Here is a 21,888-nt window from a genome sequence, read left to right on the forward strand (position 1 = left end):
GAATTATGCCACGGCGGCCGCATATCGACGGAAACGAAATGCCAGTGGCATACATGTACATAAAAAAAGGTGCACGTTAAAGAACACGAGATGATAGAACTTTGCGGAGCCTTCGAATACTATGCCCCTCGCAACCACATCGTGTTAGAGACAAAAGAAAAACCACCGAATGATTATATTTTTTAATTACGTGCCGTTATATAGTACTCTAGTTTATTCGGGAGCTTACGCGAGCACATGCAATAACACTGAAAGGTGCGATCACCCCTCTACAGGACAAGGGCCGTTCCTTTGATGATCAGGTTATCAATGAGGCCGACAATAATTGCCGCTATCAGTATGAAGCGCACCTTGATTGTACTTTGAGCCGAATGGTTTTCTGGGCACAATTTATCCAAATAAAGAGTTTCTTCCTTACCGGAGTGGCAAAAGCTTTTTCAGTCACCAACGTACACGTCACAGTACAGTAGGTTGAAGGGATTTCTGGTGCGCCCAGTAATTGCAGATTTATGTGCTTACGTATACACAATGAACAGAGTGAAACTGCACAACGGCATTTGCACAATCGTGCGAAGACTTCTTATCGAACCTCGCGCGATTAGACGCCAACTTTCAAGACGTTCGGCAGGATAAGCAGTGACTCCCATCATTTACAGCAATGAAAATCAAGAAAGACCGCCGGCCCAGTGTGCGGAGGGCCTCTTACGCAGCTAAATGAGACCCAAACATATTAATTTTGAAATAAACTAGCGTGCTTTGAGAAAGAATGACCAAACTTTTCAGATAGTAACAGACACTTCTTTAAATTGAAACGAAATTGCACAACTTCAGGAACATTTCAAACAGACCTTTTGGTGCATTGACGTTCTAGTACATTGTAGGGGTTTGAAACAAGTGTTTTAAAATATCTAAAAATCATTACATACAACTCGCAATGGTCGTATCAGATGCAGCTGTCGCAACAGTATCTTGCATTGGTACCTCCGATACTTCCTGACGGAGTATCTTCCATTGTATCGCGATACAACTTCAAAGTATCTTTTCCCAGACCTGTCCACGTGGGGTGCCATTGATTCTGAAGGCAGTTGAAAGCACATGACAAAACATTGTGAAAACATGGAGGCAGTAGAGAAGTCAGGACATCACCAGCGCTGACTAACAACTTAATTGTTAGTCAGCGTTGTTAGTCAACGTCATAGGCTACAGTAAGAAACTGCTTACGTATATAAGTCTCTGTGCACGGCATTAGTGTACGTGCACCTGTTCACTCATACTTCGCCAAACGTTTCATTGTCTGTGTTCGTTGCCTGTGTTCATGACTTCTATTATGGGATGTATGTCCACCCATGTGCTCGTTATTTGCCAGATATTAGGGTGGCTCGAGTTCTCCTCTAGTGACTAACGTTCCTTTTTCTCCAAGCCTGCCCTAATCCACAAGATGAAATAAAACTGAATTAAATTGAATTTAAATGAATAAGGACTGTTTCATAATTCGGGTAAAATGATAGCTCGTTGTTGATGCAGTGCTATGAAAAAAAATTTATTAAACACGTACACTTGATAAAGAAAAAAAAAAGTCTTATGCGAGTGCTTTTGGGGAATGACTGTTTCACGTGCATCTCAGAAGAAACCGAACCACACAGAGGAAGGCGTGATGGATGGGTGGCCATTTTCCCCTGCTTTATCGCAACAAAACACCTCACTAAAAGTACGGCGGAGGCCAATAGACTGAAGTTGATGGCTTTCGAAGTGGACCACATAAAGCTGTTGAAACGCATCGCCGTGAGTCGGCTGTTGGAGGAAGGCCTACGCTAGAAAAGCGAACAAAAAAATTTCCTGTGGCAGGAGTTTGACTGCTACGTGGGACGGAGAGATTCAGAGTTGAAAGATTGATCGCATACTTTCGAGGGATTGATGCATGCGGGAATCGCAAAAATGTGGCAGGATACTATACGCGGCGATATTATCCGGAGGCGAACCATGCCGTGAATGCAAAAAAGGAAACCACCTGACGGCTGGCCAGGCTGTACGTGAGCGAGATAAAAAAATTGGTGAGTGGGAGAGTGAGCGAGCGAATGGATGATTAATAAATAAGTGATCAATTCAAGAACGAAGTCAGTGATTGAATGAGGGAGCGAGTGTACTAATCAATGTAGGAATGTTTTTTGACCAGGATAGTGAGTGTATATATTTAGGTCGCTTGGTGTCAATCAATTAATCAACCAATCAATCAATCAATCAATCAATCAATCAATCAATTATATATTCAATCAATCAATCAATCAATCAACATGTTTTAACCAATCAGTAAATAAACTCATAACATTGATTCAATATAGAAAAAAAATCTTGTTTGTTAAATCACAAAGCCCCAAAAGGAGTAGGCATGGACTTGCCTCTGAAAGATAAACCTCGTCAATAAAAATCTTTCAGAGTTTTTCATTTTGCACGACCATTTCGGGAATGGAACTTTCTATATACCTTTATCCCCTGCAAACAAACTTAAACGAGGTAGATTAGGTGGATTCAATGAAAGCAAACCCAGTACTATATTTTCGGTAGAGTCGTGAAATGAGTTTTTTTCCTCCGGAAGCTACAAGCCACCGCTACCAGATTACGCGACGTTCCTCTCTAAGCATCACAGTTAACGCATCTTTGTTTACTTCATGGAAGCAAGCATGTTTTCACTCATGTGATGGAGATTAGAGAAGCTGGAACAACCCGAAAACTTCCTTGACTGTGGGATTATTGACAATTTAGTAAGCCATTACTTGTCTGACTGCGAAACGAAAAACGACATAGGTGAAGGACGGGTGGGTTTTTTATTTTTGTCCGTGTTCTGTTTTTTCTGCAATCATGATGATGCGGTTATTAAATATGAAAACAAGATGGAGTGATAGAGTAAAAACTCTACTGAGAATGTCTGGCAGTATTTAGTGGGTTGGGGCTACAAGCACCCCTGCCGGAGTGATGACCTCTGGTCCATAGACATGGGCGGCTAAGGAAAAGAAAGCCTTTAATGCATGAAACCAGATTTTCCAAATATCCAATTCAGTCACTGTTTTGGGACCATCATTCTGCGACCACAGAAAGCTGACTGCCACGGATTCATTTTGTTCATAGGGGGGCGGGTTAAAAATGTTAACACTCTGCATGAGTATATTCAGTATATGCGGCGTGCGTCCCCCCCCCCACACACACAGAGATAGAGAGAGAGATAAGAACACACGCATGTCACGCACAAATGTTTGCTGAACATCCCCCTTTCCCCTCCTGCCTAAAAAAACAAGAAAAAAAAGGACTATGATTTTTCTTGGAATTGTCGATCTTTCTTCGTTGGGACGTTTGAATCTACTTTGGCTACATATCCAGGAATCCACTCACATTTAAAATGTTTTTTTTTTCGACCACAGCAGATATCTTCTGATTTTTTAGTTCATGGCGTCGCTTCCTTTTAACACCTCTGATCTTGTGCTTCGTAAGACAAGTATAGATGTATTTACCCGACAGAAAAATAGAAGGCATCGCAAAATGCTACAATAATAACGTTTCTTTTTCTTTTCATTGTTCGAACAACATGAACGCCAGACAAAGAACTCGGAAGAGGTACGTCGTGTACATGCACTCAATGAGCATATTTTCACATTTAATCTTGTCGCCATTCCCAGATGCTGCATTTTAGATTCGAATATTGATTAATTTTAGGTTCGAATATGATTGGCTTTGCTGTTGATACCGCAAGCAGTTGAAGCGAGATTGTCAAAACTGAATGAAAATATTCTGGACGAAAACAACTACTAGGAATGACAAACGATGAATTGGTGTGGACGCGGAGTTGCCACGAATCTTGGTGGGATGCCGAATAACCTCTGGTGTGTAAACTGGGTTTAACATTATAGCAGGACACGAAAAAAAAAAGACGCACGAACAACCACCCGGAGGATTGACTAACTTAAACTAAACTTTAATGTTGTGAAGAATGTAACTAATGGCGGCGTACAGGGGAATGGGCATCTCGTTATCGTACCTTTTATTACGAACGTCTTTAAACCCACACACAAACACACACACACACAAGCACAAACGCAAACGTGCATCTCAATGTTGCTATTGTTTTCGAGACAGTATAGAGAATTTATTGTATGCTATGACACTAGAACAAAATGCCAAGAAACATGCCTAAATTATATCGTTGTGCTTCTGCTAAACTAGAATTACTGCATGAAGTACAACAACCTTAAACACAGTATAGAATAAATCACATACATCAACTGGGATACAACAAATAAAACAGTGCAACTTATAAAGGAAGACCAGGAAATAGACCATATTTATCTGCAGCAGGTTCTGCGCCTTTGTTCTTGGCATCTGGAAGAGACAGCCGTATAGAGTCCCCCGCCGCAAAGCAATCTCAAAGACATTCCGTAGCATATGGTACAGACCGATGCTGCGTTCCTAAAAGACTACATTTCATGCATTGATACGCTTTAATGGAATCTGATGTCTCGTTTTGACTACTTCTGAATAAGAACCAAAATTCACAGTTCGCTGGAAAAATTGGATACCAATTAATGAGGTGTTTTTTTCAGAGAAGGTAGTAAGTCATAACGTTTCATTCGAAATGGGTATCAATGTTTAACGTATGCCAATCTCTTACTATAGGATTGGAGGTGTAAGGTAGGGAACATGTTTCCGAATGTTCTGCTTCCTTGCCCAAAGAAAAGAGGCAGAGAGCATTTGGAGTGTTATGGTTTTTGTGAATTCTTTATGGTTGGGGCAGCGCCGGTCGGTGATTGTCTCTGCAAATTTAATAAAAAATGCAATTTTGTTCAGATGACCTTTCACAAATGCAACACCGTGCAAGGTGATATCGGCGCTGACGCATCTTTTTTGTTTGATTTTGCAGTGTTGGTGTAGAGAAGGTTTAGTTGATCGTGGGTTGGGTTATGAATATTGCCGTTGAACATCATCACGCGGCTTCGCATGGAGTGGCCACCGATAAGATAATGGCCATTCCTGCAACGGAGCTGTTATGCTCGAGCTTTGCCGTGTGTTGTAGATAGGAAGTTAACATCATCATCAGTAAACGACACGTGTACTTTTCGCTCTCTTCATGTTGGTCTTTTTCTGCTTTGCTTCCAGAATACTTTCGCCGGCTGGCACAGCACGGAATGGAACAACTTTGATGGGTGAGAGAGCTAATACAGAAAGAGAGAGAGAGAAAAAAAGAAAAAGAAAGGATTATTTGCGACAAAAAAGAATTCTCGAAGAGGCAAGAGTTGAAGCAGCGTACCCACGATTCCAAGGCGTGTCGTAACCACTCAGATGTCCAGTCACACGTACAGCAATTGGGTAAGGAAGCAAATTGAAAGTGATGTGCGAAAATGTGAAGGTAAGGAGGAGAAAAAAGAAGGACGGGAAGAAATTAAAGCATGATATTGTTACGTGAGTAACAGGTAGCAATATGGTAAAACAAAGGAACATAGATATAGAGAAGCATAAAGAGAAAAAACAATAATCGATAAATAGGGAGAAAGAAAGAAACATTGAAAGATAGAAAAAAAGAAAGTAGTGCAAGCAACAGAAACAATGAAGAAAAGAAGAGAAAGCATAGTCATTTGTAGTAGAGTTTAGCTACGTTAATATTATTTACTGTATTTTGTTTTCTGTGACTCTGCCGGCATCTGGCACCAACCAATTTGCGTACGAGCAGCTGAGAACGTCACGACTACTAACAAGACAAATGTCCGAATGTGCAAAAAAATTCCATCATATCCACGGAGTGAATGATGACGAGTTGGGGAGCGCACATACGTCTATCCGTGCTTCTGCCCGCCAATCTGTCCGTGCTTCCGTCCGTCCGTAGGTTGGTTCGTAGGTCCCGTGCGCCCGTCTATGTGTCCATTCATGCATCCGTTCATGCATCCATCCGTTCATCCGCTCATCTTTCCGTGCGTCCGTTCGTCTGTCTGTCTGTCTGTCTGTCCGTCTGTCTGTCTGTCTGTCTGTCTGTCCATCCGATTGTGCGTGCGTCCGTCCGTTCATGCATGCGCCTGATATCGTTCGAGAATGCAGTTGGCCCGCGGGTAACACCGACGAGACGCGAGCCAAGGAAACCGAGCACAAGAGTCTTGAACGCACCCGCCGCTCTGCTTTCTTCCATGTCCAAGTAGCGATCCACCTCAGAAGACTGAGGTGCAACCAGTGCCGCAGCCAATCGGAGAGTAGCGGTACAGTGTCATCTGGAATATCCTCACTCAACTGCAGTTTGTATGAACTTCTATGAGACAGCGCCGTCTTCCATACTGTTCGGGAGATACTGCGTTCCTTTTTTTTCTTGTCTCTTCTTCTCTTGGTTACGCCACACGCAGAATAAGGTTAGACTAAGGGAAGCTTCGTCCCTAATAACAGCACCAGGACCAACAGCTGGAAGAAGCCTACCGGTCTGGCCTGAATAAAAGTCGCAAATGTGTACTGTCCCAGAATGCCAGACGTCGTGCGCACCGAAGGTTTTAGTCGCAACACAGTACACAAAATCAGTATACGCGATAACGAGTGTGGAGTTGCTTCCCGATTCTCAATTTTATCGAACACGCATCCCACTGCTGCTTGGTTTCGGGGCATGCAGGAAAACACACCAGGGTGAGCAGCAGAGACCACATCACGCGTTATTTTAACCATACAAGGGCCGAACAGAATGGTTCTGGCGATGCCACGTTTCGGGGAGTTGTTCTTTCCAGCGTGGTACGAATAGAGGCAATAAACTGCTCTGCTTACAGATTCGCAAAGCACACTGCCATACTTACCGAATATCTTGACTCCAATTCCGGACGCAAAATCTTTGAGGATGCAGGGACTCCCCCTCAAAAAAAAAAAAAAAACAGCCGCTGAGCAAGCTGCACACATGAGGATAAACTCTCAGTTGTTCGCCAATTTCAATTTTAACAGTCGAGTTTATCCGTGTCACAACGTTTCGAAAGGGCTGATTCACATTAAGGCTCGCTCAAATGCGTCCAGAACGGAGGTATTGAGTGGTACAGAAACCTGTAAGTTAGAAAATAAAGTGACTCGGGGTCGATTGCAAGCGCGCGGCACTGAAGACGGCATACGCGAGTCCATTGATGTCATTTACTACGTCACAGCGACAGCAGCGCTGGCATCTCCAGTGGTCGGCCTCGAAGCAAATATGTAAATTTTCTTTGGGTGAAGCAGCGACAGCTATGGGAACGGTCGACGTTCATTTTTAGCTACAGCTGTGTAAATTAAAAAGAATTACCACAAAATGGGACAATGATGTTGTCATTGTATAGGTGTCATAGGTGTTATTTTTATTGATACAAAAATCAAGATATTTATAATAACTTTAACTAACGAGCATCGGCTTCCAGCTCCCGTAAATACATTATTGTACGAGTATGAAGACTTTTCTGAAAACAGTAGGGTGGCACTGGCAACTTTAATCGTCGCACACAGCTCAGGGGTACTGAACGCTGGTACGCACTTCAAAAGAGGCAGGTGACAAATAACGCTGAATATATGACGTTTGAGAAATAAATTTCAAGAGCGGAAACTTGCTGAACCCCCCACCCCCAAACATGAACACAAGATCAGAATTATTCTGACCCCCCCCCCCCCCCCCCCCAGTTCTCCTTCCCTCGAATTTACGCCAATGATTCTTCGGTTGATACTGGCTATGGCAGTACACATCGGTCTCGCTGTCTGGGAACTACCATCAAGCGACCTCCGACCTCTCAGGGTTTCTACGAACACACTGCGCTTTCTGTCTAGCCGATTGCTTGTGCCTGTCCGTCCCCATGGTACTGTATGTGGCCGTCCCGTACATGGAAACACGTATGTTGCTATGGCTACAGTAATCCGTTGGATTATCCGCTTACAGTCGCCGAAGTCCGGTCATCGGTCCTCGTACGACGCGTTTGGCGCGTTGTGTAACGAGACAGCTTAGCGGGTCCTAATACTTCAGAAACATTTGCACGTCGTTCGACTTTGCTTCGAGGCTCAGCGTAAATGACACTCACGCCACTAACTTAGTGGCACGCTCACAAAAATTCAGATGGAGGGTAGAGCAGCGCGAAAATTCGATCATGAAGAATGAGAATTTTAGAGTGCAGAAATTCTTGCTATGAAAGAAGTGGTTTTATGTGGGCGCTGGGTGTTTTCTAGCAATGGCCACTGCACATTGTATTTTCGTTTTGTCTTTCTAAGCAATGCTTAGAGTTGTTGAAATGAAAATGTTCTGGAATACCGAGTGTCGCTGAAGCCAACTTTTGAACATGTTAACTTGTCCTTTTCAAAGTTACAACCATGAAAAAGACAAATGAACTTGTCAAAAATACGGCACCAGGGACACGCCATGTTTCCACAATTTTGGATCATATAAGGTTTAAATGTTCCTCAGATGTTCTAAAAAATAGGAGGCCTTCTATGTTCCAAACCCAAACTATGATTACGACAGGTGCCATAAGCGGAGAACTTCGGAAATTTCAACCACCTGGGGTTCTTTTAAGGGCACAATAATCTAAGCACACGTTCCTTTGTCATCAGTGTCTTCGTCTTAATGGGGCCGCCACAGCCTGGATTCGATTTCAAAAGTATGCAGAGCTGGGCTTGCTTGCTGTGCATGATTAAAAAAAAAACAGCGCGAGAAGCGTCAGGATACAGAAATGAAGGAACTGCGTGCATTGCCGTTTTGTGTGTCCTTTGGTTTTCGAACTCTCTGTTATCGATATTCGAGCCCACGACTTCCAGATCAGCCGACGAGAAGCTGTAATGACTAGCCCACTGGGTAGAATTGCCTTTTAAACAAATTAGTTGGTTATAAAATCTACCTCATTGTCTGGTACCAAACTCTTCGGTATGAATATCCTCGACAGCATAAAAAAGCACTTGGGCCATGTGCTTGTCAATGCAGTGATAAATCTTTAATGAAACATGTCCATTAAGTCAAGAAGAGCAGACAAACATTATTCTTAGGTAATGCAATCGTCTGCGGCATTTACAACTGATTTCCTTGCAATTGCAATCATGCCGTTACCATACAATAACACTTACGACGTGGTGCAAGCGTTACTTTTCCAAGCGCAGTGTAAGACACATTATTTAGGTGTGGTGGTGGTGGTAGTGGTTACAATGAAGAGGAAAAAGGCACCTAATTTCTGTCTGCCTTCAGGCGACACGGCGCAGTGCCTTATAGGGGTGGGGGGAAGGAGGGATAAAAAGAATAGAAGGAAAGTAGAAGCAGAAGAAGACAGCCAACGAGAGGAAAAAGAAGGAGATAGGAAAGTGGGGATCCGGTCGAAGCAGTCCAAGGGCGGGGTGCCACAATGCGAGAGCTACACGGCATCAGGAGACCGCGGAGGGCGAACCAGTCGGCGGGAGCTACGCTGAAGTCGGAGATCGCGAGGGCACAACCGTCCAGCTTGAAATCCTGCGAGCGAATCTTTAGGTGTGGACACTCTGCACAACGGCGCATCCAGACAATGTTCGCCTCTTTCCTCCTCTCGGCTCCCATGTCGCAGCGCCTCCCACGCAACTGCGGCGGGCGCATGTACTACAGGAGACGAGCAGCGTGCGTAGCGTTCATAACGACGCGTCGCACATGAGAAGTCAGCGTTAGAAGTATTTATAATATTAGGGGCGAAGCTCTTTATAGCGGCACCCTTTCGTCCCTCGTAGCCGTAGTAGTAGTAGTGTGTAACCAGTATTACATTTTAGACCTCCAAGGTGGCACCGGTGAGAGATTTCTTCTGTGCGTTGTTGAACAATAAAAAAATTACCCGCAGCTTCCCTCGGGGGAACACTGAGGAGGATGCGGAGCATATAATTGGTTAACGGGGTGTAAAAGTGCGACTTACTTGGGTCGATGGCTAAATTGGTTAACGTGGTTGTGAAATGGGGTGTTAAATTGCGACTTACTTGGGTCGATGGCTAAATTGGTTAACGTGGTTGCAGGAGGGGGTGTTAAATGAGTGAACACGTACACACGTATGCGAAAGGGCGGCGCTGGTCGAAGGGACGTCGATCATTGTGTTTGTGGATTCGTTGGAATTCATTTCACCGCGACCTTGGACGTCGACGCGCCGTACAAACCAACCGACGAGCGGCAACTGAGCGAGCGAGCGCCGACCTTGAGTATATATACAGCTCGACGGCGTATGCACTGTCAGCTGTTGAATGTTCTCGAAGCGCGACGCCACATGCGCGTCCACTGGAGAATCAGGAGAATTGTAGATGTCGAACGCGGTGTGTAGAGGAGGAAGGGTGCACAGATGGTGGAGGAGTGAAGCACGCGCGGTGTGTAGAGGAGGAAGGGATGCACAGATGGTGGAAGAGTGGGCGACGGCGCGACGGCGCATGCGCGCGCGTCAGCTGTCGAATGTTCGAGAAGCGGTGCGGACGGCGCGGACGGCGCACTACAAGGCGCGAGTATAAGATGCTTCCGCATCTAAAAATAGTGCTCAATGTACATGCCAATGGCTGCTAATGAGGAATGAAAGACAGGAGAATTCGGCTTTCAGTTAACGCGCACGCTGCGAATTTTTTATTGTTCAACAACGCACAGAAGACAAGGAAGGGTTGCTACGTTATGCTCGCTGGGCGTAACCTCCTAGGTTTTTGAAGGGTTTAGCGAGCGTTGGGCCGCAGTGGCTTGAATACAGTGAACTAGTGTATACCATGAACTCGAGGTGGTAAAAGGTGGGAAGTAGACACGAAGCGCAAGCCGTAAGAAAGTGTGCGTGTGCCTCCTCTCGTTCAGTCCTTGGAATGTCCACTGCATGGCGGTGCTTTTATATGAGGAATATATGATGAAAAATGTGAGATGGTGGTACTTGGAGAGTTGAATAGGTGGACGAACGGACACAAGACAGATGCATGGACGGACGCACGGATGACTACACGCACGAATGGACGCATGGACGGACGCAGGGGCAGATGCATGGACGAAAGGAGGAACGGATGCACAGATGAACGTGCGGATGCACGAACAGACGCACGCACGGACGGGCGTATGGACGCACGGGCGGCCGCACAGACGCACGCATGGATGGACGGAAGCAAGAACGAATGGACGGACGGATGCTTCGCCCCACTCCATCATTCACTCCGTGGATATGCTGCCATTTTTTTTTCTTACACCGTGCATCCAATAACGGCGTTCGTCGCGCGTGGAGTTTTTGCGCGTTTCTAGCCCTAGCTGCAAGTACATTCGGTAAAAAAATTGGCAGATCCCACGTACAGTGGGAATCGTTAATATGTGAAGCACGATTGAGACATGTTGATATGTCACTTTAAAATCAGCCTAGTGTTACAAGCTGGAGGTAAATGATGCCGTACATGACTTACGTCTCATGATTATTATGTTTGGATGTGTCGATTTCCTTCTTCATCTATTCACGTCACGTGATACCGAATTTAGTATATGTGGAGCTAATGAAACGGCCGCGAGCATGCTATGAGCGTGGAATGTTGTCATGTTCTTACATGACACGCTTGTCAAGATTATCATGTTTGCACCAGTCATATACTTTCGTCATCCATTGACGTCACGGAGCACCGAATTTGGTATATGTGGAACTAGCAAAACGGCCGCGAGCCCACCAAGAATGGACCAATATACTCCAACGTAGCGTTGACGCACGCGCACGCTGGTCACAGCGACGCTACGTTAGCAAAACGGGAGAACTCTATAGTCTGACGCCAGGCGCGACCAGCGTCCGTCGGCGCGGCCCGATGGCAACCGGCGCGAAATGCAACCTGCTGCATTTCGCGCCGTTGTGTTACCCAGACAACACTGCATCTCCCTCTTTTCATGATGGAGGCACGCCGGACGCGCTACAACGCACATGCGTCAAAGCAACGCAGCTTGGCGCGCACCTGGGAGTATATGGCAGGACCGACGCCTGGCGTGGCAACGCCGGTGTGACACGACAAAATTAACGTGGGGAGCACGCGCACCGCGTCACGTCGAAATGTATTGGCACGTTGATTGTGACATGTAGTCATGTTCTCACATGACACGCATCTTATGATTAGCATGTTTGCACCTGTCACATACCTTCGTCATGTATTGACGTCACGTTATACAAAATTTGGCATATGCGAAGCTAGAGAAACGGCCACCAGCGCATCAAGAACGTGGCATGTAGTCATCTTGTTACGTGACACGCATCTCATGATTATCATCTTTGCACCAGTCACATACCTTCGTCATCCATTCATGTACCGTAATACCAAATTTGGTATATGTGATGCTAGCGAAACGGCCGCGAGCGCATCATGAGCGCGGCATGTAGTCATAATGTTACATGACACGCATGTCTATATTTTCATATTAGGGTCTGTCGCTTGTGTTCTCCATGCAATCATGTCATACCGCAGCGGTTTGGCAACATGCCATAAAAGCAAAACCACCACAAGAGCTGCAAGACAATGAAATATAAATCATGACATTCATGACATACATGTGATGATTTTCATGTTATGACTAGTCAAAAATGTTTTTCACACCATTTTGTTATTGCATACCAAGTTTCGTATTGATACCATTATAGAAATGGCCAAGAGAGCTGTAAGTCGTACACGGCTAGATAGATAGATGGATAGACAGATACGCTCAAAGTCACCGAAGCTCACTAAGAAATACTTCGCATTAAAAAAATTACAATGAGGCGAAAAAAGAAAAAAGAAACACATGTTTGCTTCGTCGCGCTAGGTTTATTACGCCCCCATGTTACATCACCTTCCACGAAACCTCGCCCAGCACATGTACTAATGCCGAACTGTTATCTGGACACGCTCTCCATCACAGCGGGCGGAGGGTGTCCACACCTAAATTATTAATCTTACACCGTGCTTGTAAGCAAAAGTGCAGTTCTCGTATTTTATGTTACTGAAGCTGTTATTTTTCTTTATTAGGTGTTCAGAGGGCCCCTCAACCATCTCCGCTAATTTGCAAACTTGTCACGTATGAACGCGAATCAAGTCCTGAATTCCGTAATGCTCAAAAGTGCCAAACACTGCAGCGCTACGAGCCGTGCGCGTGCGCCACGAGCGTCACCAATCTCTCACCCTCTCCGAGACTTTAATATGTGCAGCGTTGGCAGGGACGTCGCTAATCACGTCTGGTCATGTCATCCGCAAAAAAAAAAAATGGCAGCATATCCATGGAGTGATTGATGGAGAGTGGAGCGAAGCATCCGTCCGTCCATTCGTTCTTGCTTCCGTCCATCCATGCGTGCGTCTGTGTGGCCGCCCGTGTGTCCATCCACCCATCCGTGCGTGCGTCTGTTCATGCGTCCACACGTTCATCTCTGCGTCCGTCCCTGCTTTCGTTCATGCATCCGCTCCTGCGTCTGTCCATGCGTCCATTCGTTCATGCAGCCATCCGTGCGTCCGTCCATGCATCTGTCTGTGTGTCCGTTCGTCCACCTATTCATTCAACACTCCAAGTACCACCATCTCGCATCTTTTCATCATATATTTCTCATATAGAAGCACCGCTATCCAGCGGACATTCGAAGGATCAAACGAGAGGTGGCACACGCACACTTTCTTACGGCTTGCGCTTCGGGTCCACTTCCCACCTTTTACCACCTCGAGTTCATGGTATATACTAGTTCACTGTATTCATGGCACTGCAGCCCAACGCTCGCTAAACCTTTCTAAAACCTAGGATGATACGTCCAGCGAGTATAACGTAGCAACCCTTTCTTGTCTTCTGTGCGTTGTTGAACAATAAAAAATTCGCAGCGTGCACGCTAACTAAATGTCGAATGCTCCTGTCTCTCATTCCCCTTTAGCAGCAATTGGCATGTACATTGAGCATTCTCTTTCATTGTTCAACAACGCACAGAAGGAATCTCTCACCGGCACCACCTTGGAGGTCAAAATGTAAGACTAGTTGCACACTACGACTACGACTACGACTACGAGAAATGAACGCGTGCTACTTTAAAGAGCTTCACCAGAACTCCCTCTGTCCGCTCGCTAGTACGTACGCACGCCACCCTTTCTGCTCGCATGGTGAAGAGAGACCGGCAAATGAACGAAGCGTACTGAGGGAACAAAGCAAGACGAGCGAAGGTCGCTTGTTGCTTCGCGTGTAACTCCACTATAACAGCACCGTTTCTAAAAAAGGAGTTACATGTTTGTAGAAATTTCGCGCCAAGGCATACACCATAACTGAATTTTGACTTGGGGTGGCTTAAGGCCCCCGAAGTCAAAATGTATGTTGCCCATTCTATATATGCCTTTCGAAGCTGTTGCTGTGAAACAGTTCCTGCCAGCTTTAAAAGAGGGTACATGTTGTGCACTCCTTAAATTAAGTCATCAGTGAATAGTACAGTTGTCTTTCTTTTCTTTGCTATCAAATAGACCATTGTTTAGGGGCATGTTCTGACTAATCACAGTTATCAACTTCCTTACTCTTAGGCCTGTATTCACAGACCAACTTTGGCCTTATCTATGGTTTTCCTCAAGTTTGTGTACTCTCTCCATGTGGTATATGGGCACAGAAAGATTAACAGGGTAAAAGATGATTCTAAGATTAGTTCATGAATACTAGCCAACTGAGTACGCCAAGCGCAATAAAGGCATACAACTGATAAGAAAAACCTAAGGTAAGGATGAGGTTTGTTGGTGAATACGGGCCATGCACGGCATACACACTTGTACGACTTACTGCCCACGAATGGGTGCGTGAGTTTAGGGACATAATTACGGGTTGTCTTAGCAACAGCTCTCACTGTACTGCGATGAGATGTCTTGCAAATCAAAGTCCTAGCGTGCGTTAACGTTCTAGCGACCGATGCACCGTGGAGTTGAGTAATCGCCTCGAATATGAAACCTGCGTTGATATCAGCAAGCGCGAACACTCGTTTCCATGGAATCGAGGAATGCGGCGGGAACGTGTGCACTTGCAACTGAGATGTCCGGACACTCTTAATGAGCAGTGTCACACACGCGAGGCCAGGGCACCGTCGAAGCCTGTCAGGAATGCCGGGGACGCTTTCGCTTTTCGGTGAGCCGAAAATGAACGATGCCCCCGTTAGGGACCAAATGGGTCGTTTCTTTATTTAGGCTATCTCCTGTCTTTGCATATATAGTGAGAAGGCTATGACCATAGCTGCACAACTTCATATCAAGGCCATATGCCTCATGAGTTTACAAAAGTTTAAAAATTTGGGGAGACCTGGTGATAAATCGCGAGACCAGTTTTGGTGTAAACTTGAGTGGTGCGAAGAAAAACTAATAAAGGTATGTTAGAAGTCACGCTATACTGAAGTATAATTTGTGAGATGTCGGCCTACCAAAAACTTCATATCCTCAATGGAGGTTGAGGTCATCAGTAATGTTGTCATGAAGATACATGAGGTCACATGTTGACGTCATCGCACAACGTACATGTTGGCAGAAATGGTTGCAGAGTCAGTGGAAAACGATGTTAGTTCCAGGAAGCTTTTATGCGGAGGGGGGTGGGAGGTGGTAGGAGACAAGAGAGTAACTGTAACAGACTCAGATGAAAAACAAGGACTAAAAAAAAGCTTTCTTTTTCCAGTGTTCTTATGCTAATGCATCAGTGACTCAGAGATTTATTTGTGTTATGCACACTGTATGCTAATCATGTCTTCTATATGTAGTATATAGCTCATTTTGATCTCGTCATGTCACCGATCATCACTGCGGATCATAGTAAAACAGGGTGACTAAATATCGCTTTTCGGAGCTTATTTTAATATACCAAAAATGTACGCGTCAATGGCACAGATAACAATCATTAAGGTTGACAGGGATCAGCGTCCACTTGTGACACAGTGTGACCCGCTGCTGGTTACGGGACCAGAGAGAGAGGGGTGGGGACAAAGAAATAAATGAAATGAAATAGTAACGATGATGCCTTTCTTCAAGTCATAAGAACGTTGATGGTGATGCTTATCCCGTTGAACCAAAAGACATCATTATCATAGGTACTGCTTCACTGCACAGCCGCTTTCACGGCATGAAACTGGTCAAAATTTCTTTTATCAACAGAATCTATGGGATGTTGGCTGAAAGCAGCTGAGGCACGTATATCTGTAAATGCCTCGCTTCACGCAATTATTGTGCCCCCACTTATTGCGCTTTTGGGCTACAGCGAGACACTCTTCCACGACGCTAATTATCTCGCCTTCCTCTTACTGAGGCAAGGTTTGCGTGGGTTGTCCCTGTCCAGCGCATTCCCCCTAGGCAATAAAGTCGTTGGTGGACGGGAGCAAGCGACCACTTTCCCTAATTAACGATCTTAATGTTTGTTTGTTTATTGCGGTTCTCCCTTCTGAATGCCAGCTCGCCTAGGGACATCGATCACGAGATTGTGGAGTCCTTGTCTCGGACGTGTGAAGTGCACTCACTCACTAACTCACTCACTCATTTAAACGAGCTTACCATAATGACGCAGCAACAAGATTTCACGATCAACACGTTTCTCAGCCTTTCGTACATTGCAGACTGATGGTTTCTGCCGACAATCTCCAATTCACCTATCATGTGTCTGTGGAAAAATAGCTGTTTATCTGTTCAGGCTTCCAAATTTCGACATTATGTGCGTCTCGGAACTCTCTCCTTGACTTCCGAGCTGAAAAGAGATGTTATCCCCTACTCCCGTTGTCCTTGCCGAAAAAAAAATTTAGCCTCGCCCGAAGGGCATTGCCGGACTTTAAGTAAAACTAATTCATTCATTCATTCATTCATTCATTCATTCATTCATTCATTCATTCATTCATTCATTCATTCAAAGTGGAGGTCTTAAAGCTCGCGGCAAAACGCCGTGTGTTCGCGAAAAACCCTCCGGCCCGTCGCCTATCTTGCACCACTGCTTGTAAGCCACGCCCACCGAAGGAGACAATCCACACAAGAACCACACCAAGTTTCCCAGCGCAGAGCGAGCAGAGTACGAGCGAAGAAAGGCCCTTGCTTCAACCAGGGGTGCCACAGTCAGCTTTGCATGTTGATTTGGAAGCTGGAGTTCGGACACCATGGTTTGCGGCAGGTGTTTCAACACTACTTTGTTTACGCCAAAGAAAGTGAAACGAAGTAGCTCATGTTAACTCCATAAATTCAACCAGCTTTGGCGTGTAAAACTTAAGATGTCTAGTGTACACTTGTCCTCCCCCCCCCCCCCCCCATTTTTTGTCTTAAAGTTACAAAACCTGCAAGAGTCCGCAAAACTTGGCTTTTCTGATGGGACAGTAGAGGAAGAAAAGGTTCGCCGGGACCGACTTCATGCATGTTTCGTTCCATATTTGGTAATCCCAAACCTCCCGTGACAAGTGAAATTCCATAACCTCCCGTTAAAACCTCAAAATGCGCTGACTTGCGTACCAACTGCAGAGCTTTCATCCATGCGAATAAGCTTCCATTTGAGAAGCGCCCGGCACGCTTTTTCTCGACGTTGCCCAAGCGTTACCTCCGTGTTACCATATACCCCCCCCCCCCCCCCCCAAAAACTGGCCGCCGCAACCTGTGCCGGCACCCGTACACCTCGCAAAATGGCTCCTTGGCTCACAAACGAGATCTTGAAAAGTCGCGGCCTAGTGAGACAGGGCCATCTAACGCGCCTTCCATTCGACAGTGACAAATTCGCGTCGCAGTGATGGATTTGCCCGGGCCAAGGCAAGGCTGGCCTCCACTTGGTCGCAGTTGTCGCTATAGCACGTCGATATTTTGTGTGTTCTCCTGATTTGTCTCCACCATTGCACTGTTCTTTCAGCTTTCCACACCACGCCCATGACGATGCTGTCGCTCGTAACGACCGAATTACGACGTTCCGAGGCGCCGCTTGTCTGACAGACCATTGACTCGATTGAGGGATCAGAGAAGGTGCCGGAAAATTGATTGTGTCGTGTCGCTGGTATTTCCGTGAACATTTTGGTCGTTGATTCGTTCAGGAAGCGGAATTGTTTACGGCTTGGCTTTTTATGATGGCGCGTGATAAAAAAACCAAAAAAATTCAACAAGCGGAACTAGCAATTGTACTTAACAGCGGCCGTAAAAGGTGCTGAAGTCGTAAGCGTATCTGTATGAACCCTTTTTCGATAATGGATGATCTATATATCGCAGGCTCGTCTGTGGTCAGTCGTTTCTGATATGGCTATCTGATGCTCTATCTTGGTGACCTATAATTTGACGTGGCCACCTTTTATTGTGGCTGGGGTATGCAGAGAATGACCATCATCATTTTCTGTAGCAACCGAAGTTTAGTGCCTAAACATGTTAAAAAAAAGCTTGATTGATATCGCTATCCCGTTCAACTTCCTAAGGCAAAGTTTAATTGATTGATATGTGGGGTTTAACGTCCCCAAACCACCATATGATTATGAGAGATGCCGTAGCGGAGGGCTTTGGAAATTTCGACCACCTGGGGTTCTTTAACGTGCACCCAAATCTGAGCACACGGGCCTACAACATTTCCGCCTCCATCGGAAATGTAGCCGCCACAGCCGTTATTCGATCACGTGACCTGCGGGTCAGCAGCCGAGTACCTTAGTCACTAGACCACCACGGCGGGGCAACGAATGAAGGTTAAATTACGGACATAGAGACGGTTTCAATATTGAAAGCGTTGTCCACCCAAAAAAACTTCCGGTCACCTCATTCACCAGCTCGTTACGTCAAAACTGAAAGGAAGTTCTCACGTTTTTTCAAGGGTAAGGAAAGTCTCTGTTTAGTTTTTCAGATAAAAAACGTAAAAAAACGTGCGTAATGGCAAAGTCAATCTCTTGTAAATTTTATGTATTCCAAACGAACATTTATTTGAATAAATTTTGACAAATGATGAAAGAAAAGTGTAGAAAATGAGCGGGATATTTTTTAACGCTCTTCTTGCCCACCTATGTTTTTCAGGCACACCGGTGGACGAAAGCGGAAGTCATCAAGGATCTGTGTTTGTAAACAGTGAAAGGGTCTATACTAATTTATGTTGTTTGGCGTCCCAAAACCAGAACATCATTATAAAGAACGCCGAAGTGGAGGGAAATGGAAGTCTTGACCAATCTAGTGTTCTTCAACGTGCAGTGACAGCGCACAGTACAGGGTACTCTACCATTTCGCTTCCAAGGAAATGCAACCTCTGCGAACAAGATTGAACACGTGACCTTCGAGTCAGCAGTAGAGCACCCGTGCCACTGATCGACCAAAAAAGATGTCCTAGTCTCGTCGTGGAAAAAGGAAATAGTAGATAGCATTGCCTAATTTTACGGAAAGAAGGAAAGAAAAAAAGAAAGAAAGAAAGAAAGAAGGAAGTGAGGAAGAAAGAAAAGAAAGAAAGCAAGCAAGCAATGTATTCGGTCAAACACAAACACGCGAATCCAACTTTACTGTAACAAAAGGGCTTCCGATTTTTTTGTTTTCCTTTTATTTTTCCTGATCAATCGTTTGATGTTGCCTCTAGCAAAACCGCACCCATGACGACGCCATCACCAGTAACGTCCGAATTACGATGCCCCAAGGCGCCGGTGGCCCGACAGACTATTCACTTAGATGACGGATCTTAGAAAAGCCAGAGAATGGTTATGTTGTCTCGTTTGGGACCTTCGTGGAAATTTATTTTGTAGATACTTCGTCTATTTCTTCCCTTCCACACCTCTCGATGCGCGTCGAATTTCTCTCACATTGAGTGAGTCGTTCGTCCAGTATTTCTTTTTCGCTGTGTCATTCAAAGCAATGGTGGTTCCACAGTAGCGGCTGTCTGTCTCAACGGCTCCCGGCAAAGCTTAGCAGTGCACGACACTTGTGGATGCTGGGGTTTGTTGCTGTGGCGTCGTTTCGAAAAAGTTGTTAAGATCAAAACATTAAAAAGACCGCCCACGTCTCACCGTGATGGAAACCGTGAGCAGTATGCGAAGCAGCCATTGACCACGTTAAAGTTTTTTTAACAGGTACTCTCTGTTTATCACCGTAGACGTTCATCGTTGCGCACACGGCTGCTTTCCAAACGGTCACCTCCGCTGCCCTCATGCCTTAATACTTCGATACTGTGCGTGCGAGAGAGAGAGAGAGAGAGAGAGAGAGAGAGAGTATTCTGCGCTTTTTTTATACAGAGCACCGCAGCACTGCTAGCGGTCTTCATTAATACCAGAGCACATGCTGGAGTGGAGCGAGTGCTCTATACCACAAAGACAAAGCGTTTTAAAGCAAAGGATTTCTTTGAATACTGTAAGTACTTTTTGCTCTTCACTACTTTCATTTTCTGGCTCTCCGCAGAGCACATTTGGCTCTACACAGAGCTCTTCATCATGGCGTCTCTCATAATCGTGTCGGGATTATAACACGTAAAATCACATATATTGTGAACTGGTGCGTTATTACGTGTTAAAACCACGCTATGTGCTGTTATGACGTAGACCTGCCGCTATAGTTTAGCAGTTCTGGAGCTGGACTGCTGACCAGCAGGTCGTGGGATCGAATCCCAGTAACAGCAGCCGCATTTTGATGGAGCTGTCATGCTACAGAGGCCAATTCTCATAGATGAAGCTGGACGTTAAATATCGTGAGATGGTCGAAATGTCCGGATCTCTCTACTATACGGCGTCTCGCACAATCATACCGTGGTTTTGGGACGTAAAACACAAATAGTTACGACTGCTATTAAACCCAGAATATTGAAGAGATCGCAGTTCATGTTCCACCACCGGGGGTTCTCGTGCACGAAAATTTATAAACGCACGAATATTTGTCAAAAGAGCTGGTTGGGCGTATTGGTGATTCATGATTACTCGGAATAAAAACGTCTAACATAGACAAGAACACCATGCTTGTCTTGTTTTATTTAGACCTTGTCTACGTTAATTACTCGTATTTCAAGAACGAATAACCTTTGTATTTCACATAGCACCGAAACGAGGTCGCCACAGGACCGAGAATTGACCCACGTCTATGAGTTCAACAGCGGGACACGTGAAAAAAAAACCACACACAAAACATGCACAAGATGCTCACAGCTACGCGCGACAGCTTCGGCAAGGAGAAGGAAGATGTGTCCTCAGGATATCCCCCAAGGATGCGTATTGCGCTGGTACGCTAAGGAGGTGACACACCAATACAACGCCAAAGCTTCCCTTCATTCATGATGCTACCACCGCAGCGTGGCGGTCACCGCCCCATGATGTCAAATGTTTGGAAGCGCACACACTCACTCACGTGTGTCTCGCCCTCTAGTGGTGGGTATTCTGTTTCAAGGGCGACGCCTGCGTGCGCTAAAGACCATTTATCACTCCTTACGATTCTCGTTCTCTCACTTCTGCGATGCTATACTTGATTACATGCGAGACAGCTCTGTGACTAGCCTGTGTAACGCTGTCCCTCCATCCGCACAACTCCCCTCATTGCAGGTGTTGGAGCGGTGACAAGTAGCTCACACCTTTCTAGCAGTGCGTGGTTACGTCTCTCTCTCCCTGCTGCCGCGTCTCACCCCGTGTCAGTTCTCTCTCACTTCACCCTCTCCACCACTAACAATGCTCAGGCCCATCCTCTCGTGGGCATCATCTCAACCGCAACACCTGTCTCCATCTGACAGCGAGAAGGAGCCGCGAGCCGGCGGTTGCGGGCGATGCACGCGCCTCGAGAATCTTGCGGCACCGACAATGTGGACAGCGCACCGCGACGGCTGTTGCCGGCTTTGCGAGGGTTAGCGAACGCGATCGCGCTCGCGAACGGTGACGTCAACACTGACGAGGTGTGAGCCAGGAGAGCTGAACGCAAACGTCAGCAGTAGAAAACCAGTGACACTCGTGAAGTGCGAGCCAAGAACACCGATTGCGTCCGAGAATGTAGACGGTGCGTGGGTAACACCGACAAGACGTGAGCCAAGGAAGCTGAGCGCAAGCGTCTGCAAAG

General features: G+C 45.8%; 1 protein-coding gene across 1 annotated transcript in view; it reads right to left on the reverse strand.

The window, feature by feature from the left end:
- LOC119165215 (potassium channel, subfamily K, member 13) overlaps positions 1-21,888 on the reverse strand; it is an 84,640-nt gene that overhangs the window by 12,434 nt on the left and 50,318 nt on the right. The window lies entirely within an intron of this gene.

This window comes from Rhipicephalus microplus, chromosome 8, assembly GCF_043290135.1.
Source record: "Rhipicephalus microplus isolate Deutch F79 chromosome 8, USDA_Rmic, whole genome shotgun sequence".
Lineage (NCBI taxonomy): Eukaryota > Metazoa > Arthropoda > Arachnida > Ixodida > Ixodidae > Rhipicephalus > Rhipicephalus microplus.